The sequence below is a fragment of the Heterodontus francisci genome, chromosome 18, assembly GCF_036365525.1.
Source record: "Heterodontus francisci isolate sHetFra1 chromosome 18, sHetFra1.hap1, whole genome shotgun sequence".
In the NCBI taxonomy this organism is placed as follows: Eukaryota; Metazoa; Chordata; class Chondrichthyes; order Heterodontiformes; family Heterodontidae; genus Heterodontus; species Heterodontus francisci.
Window position 1 is genome coordinate 20486257 of NC_090388.1, and position 20570 is coordinate 20506826.

Below are 20570 nucleotides of genomic sequence, written 5' to 3' on the forward strand. Positions count from 1 at the left end.
TAAAGGGATCCAAGGGTTTTAAAGCAGTACCCCCTTGTGACTTGAGTCAAATATCTATGTCTTTCACACATGCACTTCTTCAATCTGTCCAAAGGCAGACCTAACAATTATGTGAGATGTGGTTTGATGCAAATCATTAAGCTACTTAATTTCACCTATTCAACATACAACAATAGTTAAGATCAGATTCACTGATTTCCATCAATATATGTTTTCACATTATAATCTAAACTAGTGAGTATGGGCTGAATTTTCACCCCCTTCCTCCAACCAACCCCCCTCACCCCCAGAGGCTGGAAGGGCCCGAAAATACCGTCACCAGCCGGCATGTCAGTTTGGGTCAGCAATGTTAAACAGGGCGGGAAGAGGGCAGGACAGCGATCCCATCTGCCTCCCGATTAAGGCCAATTAAAGTACTTAAAACAGCTTGTTAAGAGCTTGTTAGAGGTGGTGTTTGGAATTTTGAAGGGGACGCATGTGTTGCACATGCTGTCTGTTGCTGATCAGCTGAAGACAGGCGGGTACAATGTGGGGAGCCAGTCATGGCTGCCCCGGGGAATCACCCCAGCCCCATAAGAGGGTCAGCGGGGAAAAGGGGGACTCAACACTTGGTAAGGAGGTGCTCTTGGTGCTGTGCAGGTGGCAAGGAGGGTGGGCACTCAATGCTTGGGCATTGGCGAGGTTCATCACCTCTCCTGGCATTGTGGGAGCAGAGGAGCAGAGGAGCAAGGCTGCCAATCACAATAGGGTGGCCACCTGTCCAAAAGGAAGGCTGCAGCGGGCAATGGGGCCATGACTCAGATTTTCAGCCCAGTGGCAATGAGGGGCAACTCATTCCACTGGAAGGGCGGAACCCCAAGCAGCAGGAGGGTACAGGAGAGGAGCAGGAAGGATGCGAAGGTCATACCCTCAACGTAGGGTCTACCAGTGAAAACAAAGCTACCTGGAGATGACCGAGACCCAGTGCCACATGAGACTACAAATCAGAAGGCAGATGGTCACAGACATCTGTGGCCTCATTGCCAAAGACTTTGCACCTCACAGCACTGGTTACCATGCCCTGTCAGTAGCCGTCAAAGTCACTGTGGCCTTGAACTTCTTTGCTTCTGGCTCCTTCCAAGCATCAGCTGTGATCCTTAGTGGCGTCTCTCAGACGGTAGCACACCCTTCCATCTCGCAGGTCACTGATGCCCTCTTTGCCAGAGCTGGACAGTACATTCATTTCATGACAGACATGGCCTCAAAGAGCAGTGGATTTTAGTACCATCGCTGGATTCCCCCAGGTGCAGGGCTTTGTCACAAAAGTGTGCTTTATGTCGAATTATAATTTTTAATCCAGTGGCTGGAAATCTGAACTGAATTTTACAAAGAAAGAGATTAAAGGTGACTCGATGCTTGCAGCTAAAGATGACTACCCCAATTTGCATCACTGGACTTTCCGCATTCCCATGCCTTCAGATGCATACCTGCACAGACCCATCAAGGACCATGATCTGGGGAATCTGAGTGGACCATCTATCCTGTTCCCATTAGCAAGGTGTCAAGGCGTCAATACCTAAGGTATTCAACTGGCAGAGACAAACCACTCTAACATAATCACTTCAACAATAGGGCCCTAGCTGTGAGAAAGGAATTCCTAGACATGGACCAATTAAGTTGCAGGAGGAATTACACTAGTAACAACCATGCTTGAATCACTGGGTGATGGTCCTGTGACAGGTACATCCTTCGTGTGCTTAAGCTTCTGTTTTCTCTGCAGGAAGGAGACAAGTAGCCGGACGCTGACGAAGGAAGACCTGAGTGGGGTCCCTCCTTCCTTTCTCTCCTTCCAACCCACCTTACAAGCTTTGAACCCCTTTTGCTGACCATGAACATCCAGGGACGCCCCAGCTGCAAACCAAGACTCTTTGAAGGAAATCAGCCATACTACTGTCTTCAGGAAAACCACTTAATTAGCCATCCACATTTTCAAATCAGAAGCCTCAGGACACCAAAAGAAAGTCACATGACCACTGAACTCAATCTGAAGCCAGACATGTCACCAACCTCCACAGACTGTATACCCCTTTTATTTCTCTGGACTCTAATTGACCAATCTATCTTTCCCCACTCTGGAACCTATTTGTGTGTGTGTGTGTGTGTGTGAACTTCAAATGTGTGTGAACTTAGAGTGCGTGTGTGTGTGTGTGACTGTGCGTGTATGTGTGAAAGTTGGAACATATTTTATTATTTTACTTAGATCGGCTTAAGTACAGTAAAGCTAACCTCTTTCTTTGTTAAACTCAAGGTTGGCATCAATGAAATGAGGAGCAGCCCTGCCCCAGATGCCATGCCTCTAGCTCTCCAGACTCATCGCATGTCCATCTGGTGCTGTGAAAGGCTTTGGTACAAACCACAGATCTCTCCCGCAGGACGAGCAGCAGCTTCAGTGATGACTGCCGTGTGGTATCTTAATCAGCCCCCGACTTGATCTGACCCACCTCCATTCCTGTCCTCACTAGCTCAAACTGGACAGGAAATCCATCTCCATAAAAATGAAGGGCTCACCCACGTGAAAATCGTGACTTTAATCAAATTCCCACTGGAGGCAGGTTCCTGCCCTGAAAACAATCCCAACTCTTGTTTCCCGCCTCCCTGGTGAAAGTTTAGCCCTATACATCACTTCTCCACATCACAATGACTTGGCAGGCAGTGAAAGGATGGTCAGCCATGGTCCCAGTGAGATGGGGGTGAAGAAAAGCTAATTTGTGTAGAGGCACTTCACTTTCTCAATGCTTCTGTTGTTATTCCACCCTATTTGTAGTAGGAAAGCAGAGGAAAATCCTGACCAATATCGTTCAACAATGAGAAACTGCCACTAAAATGACCACTATAAATGATTGCAGTAACAGTATAGGATAGTTTGTGGTAATGAAAAGAAGTTTTCAATTGTTATTGGCAACTGATCATGACAAATGATAACTAGGATTCTATTGTATGTGTTCAAGTATTGAGGCTCACAATATTGGTAGGTTTCACTTTGCTTTGACATGCTCCCATCTGTACAGAACATCCATTTTCTAAGAAAATTATTTCATATTAAATCCTCACCAATTGGACCCAATTAGGAAGAACTCCATCTTATGTTTTGCACAGTTCGCACCTTTCCGTCCTAAAATGTCGCTCATGTGACCACTCAGATGTATACATCCTTCCAAAAGTGATGGAATAGAAAAATGACACAAACAAGGCTATAACAGAGTTATCCAGTGGTTTTTGTCACACTTATGAAAAGAACAATGATGAACTTAAGTGAACTGGAGCAGTTATGAAATGTAAAAATGAACTGATGAACTAAACTCCAAACAATGTAGACAAGATGGAGTAAAAGGTCAGGTGACCCCCTCCTATACTGCAAATATACGTAACGACTGTTGGAGACTAAGCCCATCATCACATCTGGACTATTTCTGGGGAAGGTACATTAAAATGCTAAACAGTCCACTCAATGCTAAATGGCTCCTATCTTCAAGAATCGGGTTGTCAAAGACCTTCACAGACAACGGCAACTCCAGATGCAAAGCCAAGATAATAAGTGGCAAGTAACACCACTTAATCATGATAAGCCACATTCAGACCCCATTGTGTAACAATGGCCACGGGTTCAAAGACATTGGGCTGAATTTTATAAGTGCGCCGCACTTCACGGAGTGTGCTTTGAAGCCAGCGGCCTTCTGTATCGGCCGCCACTGAGCCCCCATGATATTTTGCACAGGGGCTTATTTAAATGGAGGGGGCGGAACGGCCTCCCCCGATGGCGTAGAGGGGGCGGCCGCTCTGTTCCCTGCAATGGCGTCCAGCACCACCATGCAGACACCAGCACTATTTTTAAAGGGCTTCAAGTCCATAACAAAAATTTGAATGTTTAAAGAAAATGTATTTTGTTAATTTTTTAAAATAAATATCAAAAGCAGGAGGCCGTTTCCTGACCGCACCGCCCAATGGTTGTTTTATAGGCCAATATGACAGACATTAATTTTATTCAACCCCTGAACTTTCCTCCCTAACCTCGTCACTTTTACCCTTCAACCTCTTCCCACCATCCCCACAGCCAATAAAAAAATGATTTCCCTGCTCTCACCCCTCCCACCCTGATTATTTCAGTCCTCCCCTATCCCCACCAGTGTCTCATATGGAGTTCAGAAAGCGTGTGGGTTGCGGCTGGGTGGCTGTAAAATCGCCGTGGCACGGCCGTGGGGACCAGGTAAGTTCATTTCAAGATTTATTCTGCTAATTTTATTATTGAAATGAAGGCCCCACTGCTTGGTGGCGGGGGTGGGGACCGCACCGAGGCATCGCCGCCACTGGTAATATGCGGCGGGGCCTTCTTGGCATCGTGGGTCATGGCGGGCTGGACCCCCGAACATTTTACGAGCCTCCCCGCCACAATCCACGACGTTGAGCAGCTGGTAAAATCCAGCCCAATGTGTCTTTTAAGCTCATATTCTGGACACATCGGGTTGAATTTGATCACCACGTGGTGCTCCGTGGCAGCGCGCTGTGACGTCGGCAGCCTTCCGACACGGAAGTGCCGCCGCTGAGCCCCTGCGGTATTATGCATGGGGACTCATTTAAAAGGCGGGGCAGAGCGGCCGCTCCCAATGACGTAAAGGGGGCAGCTGCCAAGTCCCCAGCAACAGCGTCCGGCGCCACCATGCAGGTGCCCGTGCCATTTTTAAAGGGTTTCAAGCCCTTAGAGGAAATTTAAATGATTAAAGGGACCAGTTCTTAAAAAATTTAAACAAAGATTTGTCCACACCTGTAATCCCCTCTCCCACCGTCCTCAACCCCCACCCCACCCCCCAATGCAAAAACAGTTTTTTGGCCTATCCCCCCCAAAAAAGTTAGATCTCTATAACGACCTTTCTCCCCCGAACTTTATTCCCTTTGACCCCAAACCCCTTCCCACCATTCCCACAGCCAATGTGAAAGGTTTTTCCCACTCCCCCTCCCGCCCTGATAATTTGACTCCTCCCCGCTCCCTCCCCCCCACCAGTGTCTTGCCTCTGAACTACGTACGGAGTTCCAAAGGTGTGCGAGTTGCGGCCGGTGGCCATAAAATCGGCGTGGAATGGCCGCTGGGAGCAGGTATGTTATTTAGCATGTTTATTACATTCATTTAAATATTTCATTGAAGGTCCTGCCACCACTGCTAATATCCGGCGGGGCATTCTCGGCATCCTGGGTTGTGGCGAGCTGCTCCCGCAAGCATTTTATGGACCTCCCCACCATGATCCACGAGGACAAGGGGCTGGTAAAACCCAGCCCATTGTATGAATACACCAGGGGAGAGCATTCATGGTCACCTGACTGAAGCCAAATCTGATAAGGTTTTTTTTCTTAAAAAAAGAGATTTCTCTGACAGACAGAGAGAGAGAAAGAAAGAGAGAAAGCCAGCCAGTGAGGAAGCTGAGAGATCCATTCCAGCTAAGAATAAGACCCTGCCTGTAATACCTTTAAACCACCAAGGCAGAGACTAAAAAAGGTTATCTTGAAAACTCCTCATCTGAGAAATTTTAACAAGCTTGTCCACCAACTTTGACTGAGTCTTAACCAATTCAATCTGCAGGACTACAGTGTACCAAGAAAAGGAACATTAGGCTTGCAATGCTGTTTAAAAATTCTTCCCAAAAAACCAATAATGTTTCAAAGTGAACTCTTGTTACAACAGACTTAATTGCATACTATCTTCTAATCTCTATCTTTTCTTGTGTGCATACATGTGTGTGCCTGTGTGAGTAGGTGAGGTTGCGAACATTTTTGGGTACTGTTTAATAAATAGCTATCTTTCTTTTTAAACCTATGAGAAAACTTGTCATTTGTCTGTTTATCTGACTCTTAAAACACTCAGGAGCTAAAGCACTATTTTTAAAAAAACCACAATCTGCGGTCAGTTGCGAGGTGAAAAGTAGAAGTCACCCATACAATCTCCCATATGTCCATAACATTGTCAACTCTCCAAGATTGCACAGATTCCCCAAAAACCTTTGTGAACAATCCAGGAAAAACATTACTGAGCATTATAAAAGGTTTTATTCATTTTTTATGACTATCGCTTATTAGTTATGAAAATATTGGAGATCGGGAGAAAGCTGTTTGACAGGCCTGGGTGGTTGGAGACAGGAGGTCTCATGATTAAACCTCCAGGAATACGTTCAACCAGACATCCGAATCCCGGATATGCCATCTGTTGCATGCTACCTGCAGATAATATCTAGAAGGACATCTCTTTAAGTAGCAGTGATGGTTACCATTACATGAAACCTTAAGTCTAGCAGATCATTTCAAGCCACTACAAGGGACATTTGCCAGATCAGCCAGTACATATATGTAACAGACAAGTGACACACCCAGCATTTGCAAGGGGGCAACAGTTCCATTATTTTCACTGCAGAAAGAAGGCATCAGCTTGACATGGGTGGCAAGATTCAGTAGAGTCTAGGCAGCATCCATGTAGGTATTGTGGGTCCTCATAGCAAGCACATTGCCGAGACTAACATAAAGCACTTCCACTTAGAAACAATAAGATGTACTTCTCCTACATCCTTATGCTATATCTACGTGCTATCTGAGGGGAAGGAGCAAGTATAGTGCACCCACTGTGCCTGCCTGGTGAATTCCAAATCTTAACTTTATCGCTGTGAAAGGGCATTGAATAGATGCCAGCAATTTCCCAGAAGGAGTGAGGAATGAAAAATCAGAGCTAAATTCACCCCAGCTCTTTCACTCTTCTAGTGCCCAGTTCAGAGTGGAATTGGTAGAGGCCTGGGAGCAAATGTCTCCACTGTAAATAGTGATTGATGCAGAGAAACTAGTGAGGGACAGACACAGAGGGTGTGTTACCCTCTTAAAAACAAATAGTGGATGCTAGTTATACAAGTAAGCTGCTTTATACACACAATTCTAATAACACAGTTGCTGCAGCACTCTGAGTTAGTAAATATCTACCTGTAATGGCAATAATTAGGCTTATACACACTATTAGGCTGTAACTCTTAAAATAGTTTCATTAGGTAGCATTTAGAATGTCCATAATTATTTCAAACTTTCTATTATGAACATTCACTCATGATGAAAAATGTATTATATCCTACTAATGGAGCTCTCACTACCTCTTGTAATTACAAATATTAATTGACTATCACATTACCAAAGAGATTACGTATTCCACAAATGTTAATTTAATTATAAAATGTATATAGGCAGCATCTGTACTGAGATATCATACATTCCAATAATTCTACCATCTTCAAATATTCTGAAATCTTCAGACAGATCAGGAAAATTAACATGTGGCTAAAGGACTGGTGTGGGAAAGAGGGGTTGCCTTTCATTGGACACTAAAACCAGTGCTGGGACAGGAAGAAGCTGTACCAATGAGATAAGCTCCACCTGAACCAGAATGGAGCCAGTGTCCTAGCGGAAAAGGTAAATGGGGAGATGGCAAAAGCTTTAAACTAGTAAGCGGGGTGGGCCGGGTTGCGGGGGAAGAGATGTATAAGGAGACATGAAAGGAGCCTAAATATATATATAAAAAAGGAAAGGAGTGCATAGGACAGACTAAATGAAGGGAAAGCACAAATGGCCAAGGAATAAATAGAGTTACAGAACAACAATGTAAAAAATGATGGTTGAAAATAAAGTGAGAGGAATTGCTGTTAATGGTGATATAAATTGTACAACAATGCACACAATATCCAGAATAAAACATTGAAACTGGAGGTAACATTATGTTCCGAGGAACCAGATATATTAGGGATGATTGAGACATGGCTATAGAAAAATCAGGACTGGGAATTAAATACTGCAGCTTAGAGAAGGAAAAAGGGGAGGAGGAGTAGCTGTACCTATTAGAGATAACATAATGGCAGTAGAAAAAAGTGACACATCCATCAGTAAGACATAAATTGAATCCATTAGGATAAAGATAGAAAATAATAAAGGATCAATCGCACTAATCACAGAAGGAGAGAATTGTTACAGCACAGAAGGAGGCCATTCAGCCATTGTGTCTGCACTGGCTCTCTGAAGGAGCAATTTATCTAGTGTAACACCCCTCCCCCCCCACCCTGCCTCTTCTCCCTGTAGCCCTGCACATTCTTCCTGTTCAGATAACAATCCAATTCCTCCTTGAATGTCTCAATTGAACCTGTCTCCACCATACTCTCAGGCAGTGCATAATCAAGGCAGTTTACAGATCACCTAATAGTGGTAAGAAGGTGGAGGAAGAAATATGCAATCAAATGAGGGAAATGAGTGAAAAACATAAAATAATAATCATGAGGGATTTCTACTACTCCAAAATTAATTGCCCAGAAAAGATAGTTAAAGGAGAAAAGGGTGTTCCCTTTTGTAAGCATTCTTACAATGTATGTAGGATTCCTTTCTAACCCAGTATGCAAGAAGCCCAAGAAGGGAGTATTCACTACTGGATCTAGTAATGCGGAATGAAACAGAGCAGATAAGAGAATTGAAAGTAGGGGAACATCTAGGCAATAGTGACTATAATATAAGAAGCTTTAAGATAATAAATAAAAAGGACATAAGCATAACATATACCAGGGTAATAAATTGGAGAAAAACTGGTTTTGTGGGGCTGAAATAGAACTTGGTAAAATAAAATGGACAACAATATTAGTAACCAGTGATGTAGAACAACGGACAACAATATTAGCAACCAATGATGTAGAACAACAATGGGAAACATTTAAAATGGTGCTCAAAAGAGTCCAGGAAAAATATATTCCACTAAAAACATGAAAAATCTAAACCTTAATGAGACACCATGGATGAATAAAGCCAAAAGAGAAAAAATGAGGGTAAGTACATGGAAAGCAATGGATGGACAGGATAAAATCACAGGTAGCAATAGAGAACTGTAGAAATATTAAATAACTACTTAACTTCAATATTTACCAGGGAGACAGATCAGTTCGATATGACATCAGAAGTTGAGATTGGAAATGATATAACCAGATTTAAAATAAAAAAGGAGAAATATTTAAAAATCTAATGAGACCCTAGGCTAATCAGATTGCTTCCATGCATTTTGAAAAAATCTAGAGCAGTGGCATTATTAGTTGTTTGGAAAAAGGTATAGTGTCAGAGGACTGGCCGGTAGCTAATTTTATACCTATATTTAAGAAGGGAGATAGAACATGTTCAGGGTACTATAGACCAGTCAACTTAACATCAGAGGTAGGTAAAATAATGGAATCAGTACTAAAGGAGAAAAGAGAAAAAAATCTAGAAACCAAAGATGTAAGAATGAATAGCAAGCATGGTAAGGTAACAGAAAGGGTAGACATGTCATAAATGTAATTTATCTAGATTTTCAAAGTGCCTTTGTTAAGCTTTCACGAAACAAACTAATCACCATATTATAAAAAGGATGCAGAGGCACCTGAGAGACTGCAAAAAAGACTTACAAAGATGATAGGAGATTGTGAGAGGTTATACATATCAGGACAGGCTGAGTTATTTTTCTTCAAAAGAGAAAGCTGATGGTTGACCTAATAGAGGTCTTTAAAATTATGAAATGGTTTGACAGGGTAGACTGTCATGCCAACTTGTTTTGTTAAATGGTAATTTTCTTTAATCCACTGACTGGAGATCTGAATTTATATTTTTAAAAAGACATTTAAAAAATAACAGCTGAAAGGATGACTGGGATGGTCACCTAATTTGCAACACTGTATCCTACATTGCAAGGCTTGTGAAGTGGAGACAAAATCGCTGCTCTGACCCTAGCAAGAACCAAGACCTAGGAGGTTTAAGGGAACTACCTGTTCTTTTTAGCAAGAGAGAAATGCTGCTAACTGCTATGTTGAATTACTGAGTGACTGTCATGTGACAAGCCCCTCCCCATCTGTGGTTTTAAGCTGTTGTTTTCTCTGCAGCAGAGGAGAAGCATTTGGACTCTGACACATGCAAACCCAAGTGGGGGTCCCTCTCTCTCTCCATTTCAGCTTACAAGCTTTGAACTCTGTCTGTTGACTGACAACCTTTGCATACTCTGGCTCCAATCAGAAACCCCGTTGGAGGAAATCATCCTCATTGCCATCTCCAAGAGACCCACCAAACCAATCAACTCTTCAAACTAAAAACCTTAGGACCACCGAATTCAGCTAGAAGCCAGCCAAATCACCAAATGCCACAGACTGTATGCACCTTTTTTTCTATGGACTCTAACTCAACCAATTTACCTTTCCCCACTCTGTTACCTATTTGTGTGTGTATAAACCTCTAGTGTGTGTGTGTGTGTGAGAGAGAGTGAAAGTTGGTGCCCAGTTTATTATTTTTATAAGTCTGGTTTAGTTACAATAAAGTTAACCTCTTTCTTTGTTACCTCAAGAAAACCTGCCCGATTGGTTCTTGTTATAATTATAGCAAGTAAGTAACCAAACATCTACTGAATTGGCCAGTACATCCACTTTAAGAAAGAATTAAACCTGGTATGGTCAAACAAGGAGAGGGAAAAGAAGGAACGCCTTCAAACCCTCCTCACTTGACTGTTACAAGACACAGAGAGAGCATTTCCACTTGTGAGAAAGAGAAAAACTGGAGACCATCAATATAAAATAGTCACCACAAAATCAAAAAGAAACTTATTTAGCCAGAGAGGAACCCTGCTTATGGTTGAGGTGAATGGCATCAATGCATTTAAGGGGAAGCTAGATGAGCATATGATGGAGAAGGGAAAGAAAGAAAGAAAGAAAGAAAGAAAGAAAGAAAGAAACAAACAAACAAACAAACAAACAAACAAACAAACAAACAAAAGAAAAACTTGCATTTATATCGCGCCTTTCACAACCACCGGACAGCTCAAAGAATTTTACAGCCAATGGAGTATTTGGAAGTATAGTCACTGTTGTACTGTAGGAAATGGGACAGCCAGTTTGCACACAGCAAGATCCCAAAAACAGCAATGTGATAATGACCAGATAATCTGTTTGTGTGATGTTGATTGATGGATAAATATTAGCCAAGGCACCAGGGACAACTTCCCTGCTCTTCTTCAAAATAGTGTCATAGGATCTTTTACATCCACCTGAGAGTGCAGATGTGGCCTCAGTTTAACATCCCATCCAAAAGATGTCACTCCTTCAGCACTGCACTGGAGTGTCAGCCTTGTTTCTTTTCGTAATTGTTATGAAAGTGCTCCCAATTTTTAATAGTTTTTGAGGACTCATGCTTTAAAATTGTGGAACTTTGTTTTTGTTTAAAAAGGTCACTGGGACTTTGGGACTTGGTTTAAAAACGCACTTACTTGAAGTCACATGTCTTCAGCTAAGTAAACTGCAAGAACCTTGGTGACTAGGACGAGTTATTTACAGAGAAGTGACATGTCAAGATTTATTGGGGTCAAGAGTTGGTTTCATTTTGGATATATCGTTTTGAGTCAGTTGGGGGTCAGCCTGCTAAAAGAGAAGACACCAGCTCAACCTTTATCCACCTCTTTGCAAAAGCCTGAGAATCCGGTGTGTGTGGACTGGAGAAATTAATTCCGCATTTCTCCTGGAAAGCCTGCCATACTAATTCTTGACATCGCCTGAAGAGAACTGCTCCAAGAAGATCCCAGTGACAGTCGTCTATGCGTATTTGGGATGCCAGAATAAAGGGACAACTGATATCATTCCATACCTTATCCTTTTCCTTGAAGAATTAACAAGAGTTCGGCCAAAGTATTTTTTTCTTTTTTGTAAAGAGATCTCTGCAAAGAAAACTTCTTTATTTTTTCTTTAACCTCTGTGTGTGTGTGTGTGTTTAGCTAATTTAAAAAGGGAATTTTCATATTTCAATCTGTGTTAATACTTTGCATTGTCACTGAATAAGTCTTGTTTTATAATAAATTAATAATTTTGTTTATTAAAGAAAGCTGGTTGATGGATTTTATTCAGAAGTGAAAATAGAGTATATAATTGGCTGTATCAGTAACTGCGTAAATATTTAAATATATATTGTGACCCGTGGAGAAGTGGAACTAGAGAAAAACAGTGCACTCCTTCCACCTCAGTCGTAACATACTCAAGTTGTGGAGCAGGACTTGAAGCCAGAACTTTGCAACTGGGAGGAAGGTGTATGACACATAGAGGACTACAGTGTTATGTTGATAGGGAAAGATGAAGAAGGATGGGAGGAGGCTCCAATGGGCCATAAATGCCAATATGGACTGGTTGGGCCGAATGGCCTGTTACTATGCTGCATATTCTATGTAATTCTACATAAAGAATGATTCTTACAGAGTAAGTCCTGTGTTTGAATAAATAATTAGATCTTTTCAGCATACCATTTCATTATACAGCTTTTCAATCCTATTGTACCACTACTCGCTTCATTCTCCGTTAGAGGCACATTAACAAAGGCAAATAGTTGTATTAATTTTATCATTCTTAGTCTTACAATTACCTTCAATATGACCCATCAGACAAGGAGGATTGCAGTGGTTATTCTGATTCAGGGCAATGAAACGGGACATGTAAGTGAACCAAAGGTGGGGGAGCACTTGAGAAATAATGACAAGCCTAATTAGATTCAAATTGGAAACAGATAAAGAAATGCCAAGATAAATGTTGGAAATCTGAATTACTACCTCTACCCCAACACCAACACACCCAACCTAAATCACCAGCATTCCATGCCATAAAGAAGTGGAAGCTATAATTATGTTGTTACAGTCAATTTTATGACCAGAGGCTGCAGAGTGCCCAAGTACCCTGGGGCCTGTTGTGTCCACAAAGCTTATGGCAGAGTAAGCCAAAAGCACAACGAAAAAGCTACAGAAATATAACTCAAGCTCCCTATGGAAGGCCAAGCAGCTGGTTTCATAGTGAAAAATTGGAAGTGCCTTCTTGCCCCTGTAAGACATGATGGCGCAGATGTGGTCGGAAGCTCACCATGGTGTCAAATATGACACCAAGGTTGCGAACAGTCTGGCTCAGCCTCTAATAGTTGCCTGGGAGAGGAATGAGTAGGCAGGTAGGGAACAGAGTGTTTGGTGGGTACTGCCACATTGGCTCAGTTGTTTCCCCTGTGTAAACTCTTTATAGTTAGCTATGTGGCTGTGGTATGTGAGGGAACAATTTCATGAATTATATAACTACAGTGGGTAATGGATGAATTATTTAATGGATTGTTTCTTGCTTGCCACAATGCACATGGGGTTAAAATTTGATACTGCTAGCTCGGCTGCAAGATGCGAAGAATATAAATTCTGGTCCGTTATGTCAAATATATTAATATGCCTGTGAGATAAAGGATTATTATATATTGTAAAGTCTATTGACTGCAGAGTCATTAGTATCATTCTTTTAAGCAGTATCCCTGATAGCAATCTAGACAAGTGTTAATTTCCTGATCAAAGAAATTGGAATGGATCAATAAGGTTCTCAGAAAGGGGTCAGCTTAATTTAAATATCCAACATGATTGACATCTTAGGAATCTTTTTAAAGTAATTGATTTGCTTGACAGCTATATCAGTGTACATCAGGTCTGCGAGAGCAGCAGGGTCAGGATCCTTTGTAATCCCTTTAGCATAGAAACATAGAAACATAGAAAATAGGAGCAGGAGTAGGCCATTCGGCCCTTTGAGCCTGCTCTGCCATTCATTATGATTATGGCTGCTCATCCAATTCAGTAACCTGTTTCCGCTTTCGCCCCATAACCTTTGATCCCTTTAGACCCAAGAGCTATATCTTACTCCTTCTTGAAAACATGCAATGTTTTGGCCTCAACTGCTTCCTGTGGTAGCAAATTCCACAGGCTCACCACTCTCTGGGCGAAGAAATTTCTCCTCATCTCAGTCCTGAAAGGTTTACCCCGTATCCTTAGACTATGACCCCTGGTTCTGGACTCCCCCACCATTGGGAACATCCTTCCTGCATCTACCCTGTCAAGTCCTGTTAGAATTTTATAGGTTTCTATGAGAACCCCCCCTCACTCTTCTGAACTCCAGCGAATATAATCCTAACTGACTCAATCTCTCCTCATACGTCAGTCCCATCATCCCAGGAATCAGTCTGGTAAACCTTCGCTGCACTCCCTCTATAGCAAGAACATCCTTCCTCAGATAAGGAGACCAAAACTGCACACAATATTCCAGGTGTGGCCTCACCAAGGCCCTGTATAATTGAAGCAAGATATCCCTGCTCCTGTACTCGAATCCTCTCGCTATGAAGGCCAACATACCATTTGCCTTTTTTACCACCTGTTGCACCTGCATGCTTACCTTCAGCAACTGTACGAGAACATTCAGGTCTTGCTGCATACTCCCTTCTCTCAGTTTATAGCCGTTCAGATAATAACCTGCCTTCCTGTTATTGCTACCAAAGTGGATAACCTCACATTTATCCACATTATACTGCATCTGCCATGCATTAGCCCACTCACTCAACTTGTCCAAATCACCCTGAAGCCTTTCTGCACCCTCATCACAACTCATTCTCCTACCCAGTTTTGTGCCATCTGCAAATTTGGAGATATTACATTTAGTTACCTCATCTAAATCATTAATATATATTGTGAATAGCTGGGGTCCTAGCACTGATCCCTGCGGTACCCCATTAGTCACTGCCTGCCATTCGGAAAAAGGCCCTTTTATCCCTACTCTTTGTTTCCTGTCTGCCAATCAATTTTCTATCCATCGCAATGCACTACCCCCAATCCCATGTGCTTTGATTTTACATGCTAATCTCTTATGTGTGACTTTGTCGAAAGCCTTCTGAAAGTCCAAATAAACCACATCCACTGGCTCCCCCTCATCAACTCTACTAGTTACATCCTCAAAGAATTCTAGTAGATTTGTCAAGCATGATTTCCCTTTCGTAAATCCATGCTGACTCTGTCCGATTCTACCACTGTTCTCTAAGTGCTCTGCTATAAAATCTTTGATAATGGACTCTAGAATTTTCCTCAGTCAGGCTGACTGGTCTATAATTCCCTGCTTTCTCTCAACCTCCCTTTTTAAATAGTGGGGTTACATTAGCTACCCTCCAATCTGTAGGAACTGTTCCAGAGTCGATAGAATCTTGGAAGATGACCACCAATGCATTCACTATTTCTAGGACCACTTCCTTAAGTACTCTGGGATACATACCATCAGGCCCTGGGGATTTATCGGCCTTCAATCCCATCAATTTCCCCAATACCATTTCTCTACTAATACTGATTTCTTTCAGTTCCTCTCTCTCACTAAGCCCTGCGTTCCCCAACATTTCTGGTATGATATTTGCGTCCTCCTTTGTGAAGACAGAACCAAAGTATGCATTTAGTTGGTCAGCCATTTCTTTATTCCCCATAATAAATACCCCTGTTTCTGACTGTAAGGGACCTGCATTTGTCTTCACCAATCTTTTTCTCTTCATATACCTATAGAAATTTTTAGTCAGTTTTTATGTTCCCTGCAAGCTTGCTCTCGTACTCTATTTTCCCCTTCTTAATCAATCCCTTGGTCCTCCTTTGCTGAATTCTAAACTGTTCCCAATCCTCAGGTCTGTTGGTTTTCCTGGCAAATTTGTATGCCTCTTCCTTGGATCTAATGCTGTCTCTTAATTCCCTTGTAAGCCATGGTTTGGCTACCTTTCTCGTTTTACTTTTGCGCCAGACAAGGATAAACAATTGTTGCAGTTCATTCACGCGCTCTTTTATTGTTTGCCATTGCCTATCCACTGTCATCTCTTTAAGTAACATTTCCCAATCCATCATGGCCAACTCGCGCCTCATCCCTTCGTAGTTTCCTTTACTAAGATTCAGGACCCTTGTCTCAGAATCAACTACGTCACTCTCCATCCTGATGAAGAATTCTATCATACTATGGTCGCTTGTCCTCAAGGGGTCTCGCACCACTAGATTGTCGATTATTCCTCTCTCAATACACAATACCCAGTCTAGGATGGCCTATTCTCTAGTTGGTTTCTCAACGTATTAGTCCAGAAAACCATCCCGTATACACTCCAAGAATTCCTCCTCTACGGTATTATGACTAATTTGATTTGCCCAATCTATATGCAGATCAAAGTCACCCATAATTACAGATGTTCCTTTATCTCATGCATCTCTAATTTCCTGTTTAATGTGATTCCCAACATCACCACTACAGTTTGAGGGTCTATATACAACCCCCACTAACGTTTTTTGCCCCTTAGTGTTTCTCAGCTCTACCCATACAGATTCCACATCGTCAGAGCTCACATCTTTCCTCACTATTGTGTTAATTTCCTCTTTAACCAGCAATGCAAGTCACCACCTTTCACTTTTTGTCTGTCCTTCCTAAATACTGAATATCTCTGGATGTTCATTTCCCATCCCTGGTCACCTTGCATCCATGTCTCCATAATCCCGACTATATCATACCCATTTACATCTATTTGCGCGATTAATTCATCCACTTTATTGCGAATGCTCCGCGTGTTAAGGCACAAAGCCTTAAGGCTTGTCTTTTTAACATTACTTGTCCCCTTCCCACTATTTTTCATTGTGGCCCTGTTTGATTCTGGCCCTTAATTTCTCTGCCTATCACTTTTCTTATTCCCCTTATTGTCTTTTGTTCTTGTCTTTGACCCCCCCTCCTCTAACTCCTTGCAAAGGTTCCCATCCCCCTGCCATTTTAGTTTAAACCCTCCCCAACCATTCTAGCAAACACTCCCCCTAGGACATTAGTCCCGGTCCTGCCCAGGTGTAACCCATCCAGTTTGTACTGGTCCCACCTCCCCCAGAACTGGTCCCAATGCCCCAGGAATCTAAAACCCTCCCCCTCACACCATCTCTTCAGCCACGTATTCATCCGATATATCCTGCTATTTCTACTCTGACTAGCACGTGGCACTTGTAGTAATCCTGAGATCACTACCTTTGAGGTCCTACTTTTCAACTTACTTCCTCGCTCCCCATATTCTGCTTTTAGGACCTCATCCTTTTTTTTTACCTGTGTCGTCTCGTTCCAGATGGCTCCATGACGAGGAACTTTCAAGTGTTGCTTTACACTTGGCTTCATGCACTCAGCTGAACAGTTAGCCTGAAGCCAGTGGGGACAGAGTTAATCAGAGGGCTCTGTGATAGCGCATTTCCACATAATAAGAAAGTAGCCATGTTTCAAGGATTGATTTTAAGTTCTGAGTTTACACAGAAGCCATTCTCTGCCGTCCCCATCACAAGCTCCATTCGCTACCTGTCTATTCCATTTCTCCTCCTGGTAACTGTTTAAGGCTGAATCAGACTGTTCGCAACCTTGGTGTTACAGTTGACCCCAAGGTGAGCTTCCGACCACATCTGTGCCATCATGAAGATCGTCTTTTTCCACCTCCATAATAGCACCCAATTCCACCCCTGCCTCAGCTCATCTGCTGCTAAAACCCTCACTCATGCTGTTGTTACCTCTAGACTTTCAATGCACTCCTGGCCTGCCTCTCTAGTTCTACTCGCCACAAAATCCAAAACTCTGCTAACTCATACGAAGACCCATTCACCCATCACCCCTGCGTTTGCTGACCTACATTGGCTCCCGGTGAAGCAGTGCCTCGATTTTAAAATTCTAATCATTTTCAAATCCCTCCATGGCTTCACCCCTCCCTGTCTCTGTAATCTCCTCCAGCCCCACGACCTGCCGAGATACCTGCACTCTGTTAATTCCTATCCTTGAGCATCCCAATTTTAATTGCTCCATTCTTAATGGCTGTGCCTTCAGCTGCCAAGTCTCTGATATTCCCTCTCTAAACCTCTCTGCTTGTCTATCTCTCTCTCTTCCTTTAAGACACTCCTTAAAATCTACCTCTTTCACCAAGCTATTTCTGCCCGAATATATCTTTTTGTGGCTTGGTGGCAAATTTTGTTTGATTAGATATTGAGAAGTACAAGTGCCTTGGGACATTTTATTACTTTAAAGGCGCTATGCAAATACAAATTATTGATGTTGTGGCATTTCAAGGAAAATAGTCAAGTTTGTAATTGCTGTAAATATGCTGTGCACACTGAATACTTTTTTCATACTTTATATTTTGTACAATTTTCAGATGTGTCTTAAATATTATCATGTCCGTAAGCGGTCTCCTGATTTTACAGTCAGGAGTGTACTCGTACTTGTCAATAACTAATCAGACAATAGCACAACCGGCTAAGTGAGGTGGTGGGGGTGGGGTCATATCAATAGCATTTTGTGCGTTCTAAACTAGATATCTAGCTACCCAGAAATTGGATTACACCTTAATTTATCATATATTATAGTTTATAGCTGTAATGTGCATGGTATTACTGACTTAATATGAAACATGTATTTATGGAATATAAAGGATTGAATCACAAATGTTGGGAAATTAAGTTGAAGAAAAGATTCATAGTGCAGAAACTAAATGATCCTCCTACTCCTTTACTGGTTTAACATTACAGTTTCTCAAAAGATGACTACATTTTCACATTTTTTAAAATTCAAAAACCATCTGTCCCACTAAACATTTCCAATTTCTGTCAAAACCACACTTGGCCTATTCCAGGTTCAGTTGGAGGAAGAACCACATTTATAATGAGTGTTTTAAGCAAAATGTGAGTTTCTGCAAAGTTTTATTAAAATAGATGATACCCCTCCCTCCCTAAAGATTACAGATAGCTGCAATTATAACCATACAAGTATCACATTACTCCCATGAGCAATGAGCCATAAAGTAATATAACATAGCGCTATAATTTAAAATATCCTGCATCCAATAAACATCAGTTAGCAACATTCCCAACATAGAGTAAGTAAGTGGTACACAAGACCATAATAATTGTATCTAAGTTCAAAATGAACACCCTTGTTGTATGAAGAACATTATCTGTAAAATATTTACACTTTTTCCACAGCATTTCTCCCATGAGCAATGAGCCATAAAGTAATATAAAATATAATTTAAAATATCCTGCATCCAATAAACATTTTTAGCAGCATTCCCTACATAGAGTAAGTGGTACACTTGTTGTATGAAGAATATTATCTGTAAAATATTTACACTTTTCCACAGCATTAGGTTTGGTATTGTTTTCGTGAACAGGTAGCTGGCCAAATGCTTTTTATTGTTTGTAAACTAACACACCAGCTTTTCCGGTCTTCACAGGGTCACATTTCCAATAAAAATCAAATATCAGATAAACTATAACATATAAAACACTTAACTAAGCATATGGGAGCATTGTATTAAACACCTTCACACCTCAAATTTCAATCCAACAGAATCTGAGAAGCATTGCAGATATACAGCTGGTTGGGATGGATACACTTGCCTCAGTGTCATCCATGTTTGAGCTGAATACCTGCAACTCAGAGATGAGTATTTCTCTATCTGGATTCCATAGTGCATTGGACCAATGGTTGGCTGCAGAGTAATTCTCATATATACATGGACTGAACATAGGGGTATTGTTTCAGAGTGCTCCGACTTTCACTCTGCCTGGCTTGCACATAGGTCTTGACAATCTCAGAGAATGCACAAAGTTAACCACAAAAAGGGCTTTCCATTGTTATGGATGGATGTTGTTCTATCCTCAGGCAAGAGGGCACTGGCAAGCAAGAACTTGGTTTAAAGTGTGTCTACTTCAACGCCAGGAGCATCCGGAATAAGGTGGGTGAGCTTGCAGCATGGGTTGGTACCTGGGATCTCGATGTTGTGGCCATTTCGGAGACATGGGTAGAGCAGGGGCAGGAATGGATGTTGCAGGTTCCGGGATTTAGATCTTTCAGTAAGAACAGAGAAGATGGTAAAAGAGGGGGGGTGTGGCATTGTTAATCAAGGAGAGTATTACAGCGGCAGAAAGGACGTTTGAGGACTCGTCTACTGAGGTAGTATGGGCCAAGGTTAGAAACAGGAGAGGAGAGGTCACCCTGTTGGGAGTTTTCTATAGACCTCCGAATAGTTCCAGAGATGTAGAGGAAAGGATAGCGAAGATGATTCTCGACAGGAGCGAGAGTAACAGGGTAGTTGTTATGGGGGACTTTAACTTTCCAAATATTGACTGGAAATACTATAGTTCGAGTACTTTAGATGGGTCAGTTTTTGTCCAGTGTGTGCAGGAGGGTTTTCTGACACAGTATGTAGACAGGCCAACCAGGGGCGATGCCACATTGGATTTGGTACTGGGTAATGAACCCGGCCAAGTGTTAGATTTAGATGTAGGTGAGCACTTTGGTGATAGTGATCACAATTCGGTTAGGTTTACCTTAGCGATGGGCAGGGACAGGTATATACCACAGGGCAAGACTTATAGCTGGGGGAAAGGAAATTATGATGCGATTAGGCAAGATTTAGGATGCGTAGGATGGGGAAGGAAACTGCAAGGGATGGGCACAATCGAAATGTGGAGCTTATTCAAGGAGCAGCTACTGCGTGTCCTTGATAAGTATGTACCTGTCAGGCAGGGAGGAAGTTGTCGAGCGAGGGAGCCGTGGTTTACTAAAGAAGTTGAAGCGCTTGTCAAGAGGAAGAAGGCTTATGTTAGGATGAGATGTGAAGGCTCAGTTAGGGCGCTTGAGAGTTACAAGCTAGCCAGGAAGGATCTAAAGGGAGAG